The sequence below is a fragment of the Ambystoma mexicanum genome, chromosome 4q (assembly GCF_040938575.1).
Source record: "Ambystoma mexicanum isolate Mex_15411 chromosome 4q, UKY_AmexF1_1, whole genome shotgun sequence".
NCBI classification, from domain to species: Eukaryota; Metazoa; Chordata; class Amphibia; order Caudata; family Ambystomatidae; genus Ambystoma; species Ambystoma mexicanum.
In genome coordinates this window covers 528,308,995-528,319,020 of record NC_090928.1, presented here as the reverse complement: position 1 = coordinate 528,319,020, position 10,026 = coordinate 528,308,995, and the positions used below count along the sequence as shown (strand labels likewise).

General features: G+C 38.8%; 3 non-coding genes across 3 annotated transcripts; all 3 read left to right on the top strand.

The window, feature by feature from the left end:
• The first annotated feature begins 2,919 nt into the window (after nucleotides 1-2,919).
• Nucleotides 2,920-2,992, top strand: TRNAK-CUU (transfer RNA lysine (anticodon CUU)). Its single transcript has one exon. It is a non-coding gene; the product is annotated as a tRNA-Lys (tRNA).
• A 2,788-nt stretch (nucleotides 2,993-5,780) lies between these two features.
• TRNAK-CUU (transfer RNA lysine (anticodon CUU)) lies at nucleotides 5,781-5,853 on the top strand. Its single transcript has one exon. It is a non-coding gene; the product is annotated as a tRNA-Lys (tRNA).
• Nucleotides 5,854-8,136: 2,283 nt separating this feature from the next.
• TRNAK-CUU (transfer RNA lysine (anticodon CUU)) lies at nucleotides 8,137-8,209 on the top strand. The gene has a single exon. It is a non-coding gene; the product is annotated as a tRNA-Lys (tRNA).
• Nucleotides 8,210-10,026: the final 1,817 nt, after the last annotated feature.

Here is a 10,026-nt window from a genome sequence, read left to right as displayed (position 1 = left end):
GAGACTCTTAATCTCAGGGTTGTGGGTTCGAGCCCCACGTTGGGCGAAAACAACTAAAATTTTAGTGCTTTTTGACCAAAAAAATAGAAATTGAAAGTCTCTTTACAATATTTGCAATATTTTGATTGTTAACATGCAATATATGAATGCATGTCTGGATGATGTGTAATGGGGCAATACCACACCTTAATGTATTCACTGTAAAAGAAAAAGTATGTATCATCTTACTATAAAATAAAGTGGAGAAAACACAAATAAGACTTTTTTCCACACAGGTTTAATCGGCTATTTCCTGATATTCTTCAATGCGTTCTGATATTGACTGGTAATTGTGTTTGATACTTTCTTAGACTATTTCTGCCTCTGGCTGATGTGTATTTTCTTTCCAAACTCCACCAGAGCCTATGATTACACAGCATCCTATCTGTGGAAAACGGCAGTGCAGGGATAGGTAAGAAAACTATAGGCATCCAAAGGAGCCCGGCTAGCTCAGTCGGTAGAGCATGAGACTCTTAATCTCAGGGTCGTGGGTGCGAGCCCCACGTTGGGCGAAAACAACTAAACTTTTATTGTTTTTTGACCAAAAAAATAGAAATTGAAAGTCTCTTTACAATATTTGCAATATTTTGATTGTTAACATGCAATATATGAATGCATGTCTGGATGATGTGTAATGGGGCAATACCACACCTTAATGTTTTCACTGTAAAAGAAAAAGTATGTATCATCTTACTATAAAATAAAGTGGAGAAAACACAAATAAGACTTTTTTCCACACAGGTTTAATCAGCTATTTCCTGATATTCTTCAATGCGTTCTGATATTGACTGGTAATTGTGTTTGATACTTTCTTAGACTATTTCTGCCTCTGGCTGATGTGTATTTTCTTTCCAAACTCCACCAGAGCCTATGATTACACAGCATCCTATCTGTGGAAAACGGCAGTGCAGGGATAGGGAAGAAAACTATAGGTATCCAAAGGAGCCCGGTGAGCTCAGTCGGTAGAGCATGAGACTCTTAATCTCAGGGTCGTGGGTTCGAGCCCCACGTTGGGCGAAAACAACTAAAATTGTAGTGCTTTTTGACCAAAAAAATACATCCTATCTGTGGAAAACGGCAGTGCAGGGATAGGGAAGTAAACTATAGGCATCCAAAGAATCCCGGCTAGCTCAGTCGGTAGTGCATGAGACTCTTAATCTCAGGGTCGTGGGTTCGAGCCCCACGTTGGGTGAAAACAACTAAAATTGTAGTGCTTTTTGACCAAAAAAATACATCCTATCTGTGGAAAGCGGCAGTGCAGGGATAGGGAACAAAACGTTGGGCGAAAACAACTAAAATTTTAGTGCTTTTTGACCAAAAAAATAGAAATTGAAAGTCTCTTTACAATATTTGCAATATTTTCATTGTTAACATGCAATATATGAATGCATGTCTGGATGATGTGTAATGGGGCAATACCACACCTTAATGTATTCACTATAAAAGAAAAAGTATGTATCATCTTACTATAAAATAAAGTGGAGAAAACACAAATAAGACTTTTTTCCACACAGGTTTAATCGGCTATTTCCTGATATTCTTCAATGCGTTCTGATATTGACTGGTAATTGTGTTTGATACTTTCTTAGACTATTTCTGCCTCTGGCTGATGTGTATTTTCTTTCCAAACTCCACCAGAGCCTATGATTACACAGCATCCTATCTGTGGAAAGCGGCAGTGCAGGGATAGGGAAGAAAACTATAGGCATCCAAAGGAGCCCGGCTAGCTCAGTCGGTAGAGCATGAGACTCTTAATCTCAGGGTCGTGGGTGCGAGCCCCACGTTGGGCGAAAACAACTAAAATTTTAATGCTTTTTGACCAAAAAAATAGAAATTGAAAGTCTCTTTACAATATTTGCAATATTTTGATTGTTAACATGCAATATATGAATGCATGTCTGGATGATGTGTAATGGGGCAATACCACACCTTAATGTATTCACTGTAAAAGAAAAAGTATCTATCATCTTACTATAAAATAAAGTGGAGAAAACACAAATAAGACTTTTTTCCACACAGGTTTAATCGGCTATTTCCTGATATTCTTCAATGCGTTCTGATATTGACTGGTAATTGTGTTTGATACTTTCTTAGACTATTTCTGCCTCTGGCTGATGTGTATTTTCTTTCCAAACTCCACCAGAGCCTATGATTACACAGCATCCTATCTGTGGAAAACGGCAGTGCAGGGATAGGGAAGAAAACTATAGGTATCCAAAGGAGCCCGGCTAGCTCAGTCGGTAGAACTTGAGACTCTTAATCTCAGGGTCGTGGGTTCGAGCCCCACGTTGGGCGAAAACAACTAAAATTGTAGGACTTTTTGACCAAAAAAATACATCCTATCTGTGGAAAACGGCAGTGCAGGGATAGGGAAGAAAACTATAGGCATCAAAAGGAGCCTGGCTAGCTCAGTCGGTAGAGCATGAGACTCTTAATCTCAGGGTCGTGGGTTTGAGCCCCACGTTGGGTGAAAACAACTAAAATTGTAGTGCTTTTTGACCAAAAAAATAGAAATTGAAAGTCTCTTTGCAATATTTTCATTGTTAACATGCAATATATGAATGCATGTCTGGATGATGTGTAATGGGGCAATACCATACCTTAATGTATTCACTGTAAAAGAAAAAGTATGCATCATCTTACTATAAAATAAAGTGGAGAAAACACAAATAAGACTTTTTTCCACACAGGTTTAATCGGCTATTTCCTGATATTCTTCAATGCGTTCTGATATTGACTGGTAATTGTGTTTGATACTTTCTTAGACTATTTCTGCCTCTGGCTGATGTGTATTTTCTTTCCAAACTCCACCAGAGTACATCCTATCTGTGGAAAACGGCAGTGCAGGGATAGGGAAGAAAACTATAAGCATCCAAAGAAGCCCGGCTAGCTCAGTCGGTAGAGCATGAGACTCTTAATCTCAGGGTCGTGGGTTCGAGCCCCACGTTGGGCGAAAACAACTAAAATTTTAGTGCTTTTTGACCAAAAAAATACATCCTATCTGTGGAAAACGGCAGTGCAGGGATAGGAAAGAAAACTATAGGCATCCAAAGGAGCCTGGCTAGCTCAGTCGGTAGAGCATGAGACTCTTAATCTCAGGGTCGTGGGTTCGAGCCCCACGTTGGGTGAAAACAACTAAAATTTTAGTGCTTTTTGACCAAAAAAATAGAAATTGAAAGTCTCTTTACAATATTTGCAATATTTTCATTGTTAACATGCAATATATGAATGCATGTCTGGATGATGTGTAATGGGGCAATACCATACCTTAATGTATTCACTTTAAAAGAAAAAGTATGCATCATCTTACTATAAAATAAAGTGGAGAAAACACAAATAAGACTTTTTTCCACACAGGTTTAATCGGCTATTTCCTGATATTCTTCAATGCGTTCTGATATTGACTGGTAATTGTGTTTGATACTTTCTTAGACTATTTCTGCCTCTGGCTGATGTGTATTTTCTTTCCAAACTCCACCAGAGTACATCCTATCTGTGGAAAACGGCAGTGCAGGGATAGGGAAGAAAACTATAAGCATCCAAAGAAGCCTGGCTAGCTCAGTCGGCAGAGCATGCGACTCTTAATCTCAGGGTCGTGGGTTCGAGCCTCACGTTGGGCGAAAACAACTAAAATTTTAGTGCTTTTTGACCAAAAAAATAGAAATTGAAAGTCTCTTTACAATATTTGCAATATTTTCATTGTTAACATGCAATATATGAATGCATGTCTGGATGATGTGTAATGGGGCAATACCACACCTTAATGTATTCACTGTAAAAGAAAAAGTATGTATCATCTTACTATAAAATAAAGTGGAGAAAACACAAATAGGACTTTTTTCCACACAGGTTTAATCGGCTATTTCCTGATATTCTTCAATGCGTTCTGATATTGACTGGTAATTGTGTTTGATACTTTCTTAGACTATTTCTGCCTCTGGCTGATGTGTATTTTCTTTCCAAACTCCACCAGAGCCTATGATTACACAGCATCCTATCTGTGGAAAACGGCAGTGCAGGGATAGGGAAGAAAACTATAGGCATCCAAAGGAGCCCGGCTAGCTCAGTCGGTAGAGCATGATACTCTTAATCTCAGGGTCGTGGGTTCGAGCCCACGTTGGGCGAACACAACTAAAATTGTAATGCTTTTTGACCAAAAAAATACATCCTATCTGTGGAAAACGGCAGTGCGGGGATAGGGAAGAAAACTATAGGCATCCAAAGGAGCCTGGCTAGCTCAGTCGGTAGAGCATGAGACTCTTAATCTCAGGGTCGTGGGTTCGAGCCCCACGTTGGGTGAAAGCAACTAAAATTTTAGTGCTTTTTGACCAAAAAAATAGAAATTGAAAGTCTCTTTACAATATTTGCAATATTTTCATTGTTAACATGCAATATATGAATGCATGTCTGGATGATGTGTAATGGGGCAATACCACAACTTAATGTATTCACTGTAAAAGAAAAAGTATGTATCATCTTACTATAAAATAAAGTGGAGAAAACACAAATAAGACTTTTTTCCACACAGGTTTAATCGGCTATTTCCTGATATTCTTCAATGCGTTCTGATATTGACTGGTAATTGTGTTTGATACTTTCTTAGACTATTTCTGCCTCTGGCTGATGTGTATTTTCTTTCCAAACTCCCCCAGAGCCTATGATTACACAGCATCCTATCTGTGGAAAACGGCAGTGCAGGGATAGGGAAGAAAACTATCGGTATCCAAAGGAGCCCGGCTAGCTCAGTCGGTAGAGCATGAGACTCTTAATCTCAGGGTCGTGGGTTCGAGCCCCACGTTGGGTGAAAACAACTAAAATTTTAGTGCTTTTTGACCAAAAAAATAGAAATTGAAAGTCTCTTTACAATATTTGCAATATTTTCATTGTTAACATGCAATATATGAATGCATGTCTGGATGATGTGTAATGGGGCAATACCACACCTTAATGTATTCACTGTAAAAGAAAAAGTATGTATCATCTTACTATAAAATAAAGTGGAGAAAACACAAATAAGACTTTTTTCCACACAGGTTTAATCGGCTATTTCCTGATATTCTTCAATGCGTTCTGATATTGACTGGTAATTGTGTTTGATACTTTCTTAGACTATTTCTGCCTCTGGCTGATGTGTATTTTCTTTCCAAACTCCACCAGAGCCTATGATTACACAGCATCCTATCTGTGGAAAGCGGCAGTGCAGGGATAGGGAAGAAAACTATAGGCATCCAAAGGAGCCCAGCTAGCTCAGTCGGTAGAGCATGAGACTCTTAATCTCAGGGTCATGGGTGCGAGCCCCACGTTGGGCGAAAACAACTAAAATTTTAATGCTTTTTGACCAAAAAAATAGAAATTGAAAGTCTCTTTACAATATTTGCAATATTTTGATTGTTAACATGCAATATATGAATGCATGTCTGGATGATGTGTAATGGGGCAATACCACACCTTAATGTATTCACTGTAAAAGAAAAAGTATGTATCATCTTACTATAAAATAAAGTGGAGAAAACACAAATAAGACTTTTTTCCACACAGGTTTAATCGGCTATTTCCTGATATTCTTCAATGCGTTCTGATATTGACTGGTAATTGTGTTTGATACTTTCTTAGACTATTTCTGCCTCTGGCTGATGTGTATTTTCTTTCCAAACTCCACCAGAGCCTATGATTACACAGCATCCTATCTGTGGAAAACGGCAGTGCAGGGATAGGGAAGAAAACTATAGGCATCCAAAGAAGCCCGGCTAGCTCAGTCGGTAGAGCATGAGACTCTTAATCTCAGGGTCGTGGGTTCGAGCCCCACGTTGGGCGAAAACAACTAAAATTTTAGTGCTTTTTGACCAAAAAAATACATCCTATCTGTGGAAAACGGCAGTGCAGGGATAGGGAAGAAAACTATAGGCATCCAAAGGAGCCTGGCTAGCTCAGTCGGTAGAGCATGAGACTCTTAATCTCAGGGTCGTGGGTTCGAGCCCCACGTTGGGTGAAAACAACTAAAATTTTAGTGCTTTTTGACCAAAAAAATAGAAATTGAAAGTATCTTTACAATATTTGCAATATTTTCATTGTTAACATGCAATATATGAATGCATGTCTGGATGATGTGTAATGGGGCAATACCATACCTTAATGTATTCACTGTAAAAGAAAAAGTATGCATCATCTTACTATAAAATAAAGTGGAGAAAACACAAATAAGACTTTTTTCCACACAGGTTTAATCGGCTATTTCCTGATATTCTTCAATGCGTTCTGATATTGACTGGTAATTGTGTTTGATACTTTCTTAGACTATTTCTGCCTCTGGCTGATGTGTATTTTCTTTCCAAACTCCACCAGAGTACATCCTATCTGTGGAAAACGGCAGTGCAGGGATAGGGAAGAAAACTATAAGCATCCAAAGAAGCCTGGCTAGCTCAGTCGGCAGAGCATGAGACTCTTAATCTCAGGGTCGTGGGTTCGAGCCCCACGTTGGGCGAAAACAACTAAAATTTTAGTGCTTTTTGACCAAAAAAATAGAAATTGAAAGTCTCTTTACAATATTTGCAATATTTTCATTGTTAACATGCAATATATGAATGCATGTCTGGATGATGTGTAATGGGGCAATACCACACCTTAATGTATTCACTGTAAAAGAAAAAGTATGTATCATCTTACTATAAAATAAAGTGGAGAAAACACAAATAGGACTTTTTTCCACACAGGTTTAATCGGCTATTTCCTGATATTCTTCAATGCGTTCTGATATTGACTGGTAATTGTGTTTGATACTTTCTTAGACTATTTCTGCCTCTGGCTGATGTGTATTTTCTTTCCAAACTCCACCAGAGCCTATGATTACACAGCATCCTATCTGTGGAAAACGGCAGTGCAGGGATAGGGAAGAAAACTATAGGCATCCAAAGGAGCCCGGCTAGCTCAGTCGGTAGAGCATGATACTCTTAATCTCAGGGTCGTGGGTTCGAGCCCACGTTGGGCGAACACAACTAAAATTGTAATGCTTTTTGACCAAAAAAATACATCCTATCTGTGGAAAACGGCAGTGCGGGGATAGGGAAGAAAACTATAGGCATCCAAAGGAGCCTGGCTAGCTCAGTCGGTAGAGCATGAGACTCTTAATCTCAGGGTCGTGGGTTCGAGCCCCACGTTGGGTGAAAGCAACTAAAATTTTAGTGCTTTTTGACCAAAAAAATAGAAATTGAAAGTCTCTTTACAATATTTGCAATATTTTCATTGTTAACATGCAATATATGAATGCATGTCTGGATGATGTGTAATGGGGCAATACCACAACTTAATGTATTCACTGTAAAAGAAAAAGTATGTATCATCTTACTATAAAATAAAGTGGAGAAAACACAAATAAGACTTTTTTCCACACAGGTTTAATCGGCTATTTCCTGATATTCTTCAATGCGTTCTGATATTGACTGGTAATTGTGTTTGATACTTTCTTAGACTATTTCTGCCTCTGGCTGATGTGTATTTTCTTTCCAAACTCCCCCAGAGCCTATGATTACACAGCATCCTATCTGTGGAAAACGGCAGTGCAGGGATAGGGAAGAAAACTATCGGTATCCAAAGGAGCCCGGCTAGCTCAGTCGGTAGAGCATGAGACTCTTAATCTCAGGGTCGTGGGTTCGAGCCCCACGTTGGGTGAAAACAACTAAAATTTTAGTGCTTTTTGACCAAAAAAATAGAAATTGAAAGTCTCTTTACAATATTTGCAATATTTTCATTGTTAACATGCAATATATGAATGCATGTCTGGATGATGTGTAATGGGGCAATACCACACCTTAATGTATTCACTGTAAAAGAAAAAGTATGTATCATCTTACTATAAAATAAAGTGGAGAAAACACAAATAAGACTTTTTTCCACACAGGTTTAATCGGCTATTTCCTGATATTCTTCAATGCGTTCTGATATTGACTGGTAATTGTGTTTGATACTTTCTTAGACTATTTCTGCCTCTGGCTGATGTGTATTTTCTTTCCAAACTCCACCAGAGCCTATGATTACACAGCATCCTATCTGTGGAAAACGGCAGTGCAGGGATAGGGAAGAAAACTGTAGGCATCCAAAGGAGCCCGGCTAGCTCAGTCGGTAGAGCATGAGACTCTTAATCTCAGGGTCGTGGGTTCGAGCCCCACGTTGGGCGAACACAACAAAAATTGTAATGCTTTTTGACCAAAAAAATACATCCCATCTGTGGAAAACGGCAGTGCAGGGATAGGGAAGAAAACTATAGGCATCTAAAGGAGCCTGGCTAGCTCAGTCGGTAGAGCATGAGACTCTTAATCTCAGGGTCGTGGGTTCGAGCCCCACGTTGGGTGAAAACAACTAAAATTTTTGTGCTTTTTGACCAAAAAAATAGAAATTGAAAGTCTCTTTACAATATTTGCAATATTTTCATTGTTAACATGCAATATATGAATGCATGTCTGGATGATGTGTAATGGGGCAATACCATACCTTAATGTATTCACTGTAAAAGAAAAAGTATGCATCATCTTACTATAAAATAAAGTGGAGAAAACACAAATAAGACTTTTTTCCACACAGGTTTAATCGGCTATTTCCTGATATTCTTCAATGCGTTCTGATATTGACTGGTAATTGTGTTTGATACTTTCTTAGACTATTTCTGCCTCTGGCTGATGTGTATTTTCTTTCCAAACTCCACCAGAGTACATCCTATCTGTGGAAAACGGCAGTGCAGGGATAGGGAAGAAAACTATAAGCATCCAAAGAAGCCTGGCTAGCTCAGTCGGCAGAGCATGAGACTCTTAATCTCAGGGTCGTGGGTTCGAGCCCCACGTTGGGCGAAAACAACTAAAATTTTAGTGCTTTTTGACCAAAAAAATAGAAATTGAAAGTCTCTTTACAATATTTGCAATATTTTCATTGTTAACATGCAATATATGAATGCATGTCTGGATGATGTGTAATGGGGCAATACCACACCTTAATGTATTCACTGTAAAAGAAAAAGTATGTATCATCTTACTATAAAATAAAGTGGAGAAAACACAAATAGGACTTTTTTCCACACAGGTTTAATCGGCTATTTCCTGATATTCTTCAATGCGTTCTGATATTGACTGGTAATTGTGTTTGATACTTTCTTAGACTATTTCTGCCTCTGGCTGATGTGTATTTTCTTTCCAAACTCCACCAGAGCCTATGATTACACAGCATCCTATCTGTGGAAAACGGCAGTGCAGGGATAGGGAAGAAAACTATAGGCATCCAAAGGAGCCCGGCTAGCTCAGTCGGTAGAGCATGATACTCTTAATCTCAGGGTCGTGGGTTCGAGCCCACGTTGGGCGAACACAACTAAAATTGTAATGCTTTTTGACCAAAAAAATACATCCTATCTGTGGAAAACGGCAGTGTGGGGATAGGGAAGAAAACTATAGGCATCCAAAGGAGCCTGGCTAGCTCAGTCGGTAGAGCATGAGACTCTTAATCTCAGGGTCGTGGGTTCGAGCCCCACGTTGGGCGAACACAACAAAAATTGTAATGCTTTTTGACCAAAAAAATACATCCTATCTGTGGAAAACGGCAGTGCAGGGATAGGGAAGAAAACTATAGGCATCCAAAGGAGCCCGGCTAGCTCAGTCGGTAGAGCATGAGACTCTTAATCTCAGGATCGCCACGTTGGGTGAAAACAACTAAAATTTTAGTGCTTTTTGACCAAAAAAATAGAAATTGAAAGTCTCTTTACAATATTTGCAATATTTTGATTGTTAACATGCAATATATGAATGCATGTCTGGATGATGTCTAATGGGGCAATACAACACCTTAATGTATTCACTGTAAAAGAAAAAGTATGTATCATCTTACTATAAAATAAAGTGGAGAAAACACAAATACGACTTTTTTCCACACAGGTTTAATCGGCTATTTCCTGATATTCTTCAATGCGTTCTGATATTGACTGGTAATTGTGTTTGATACTTTCTTAGACTA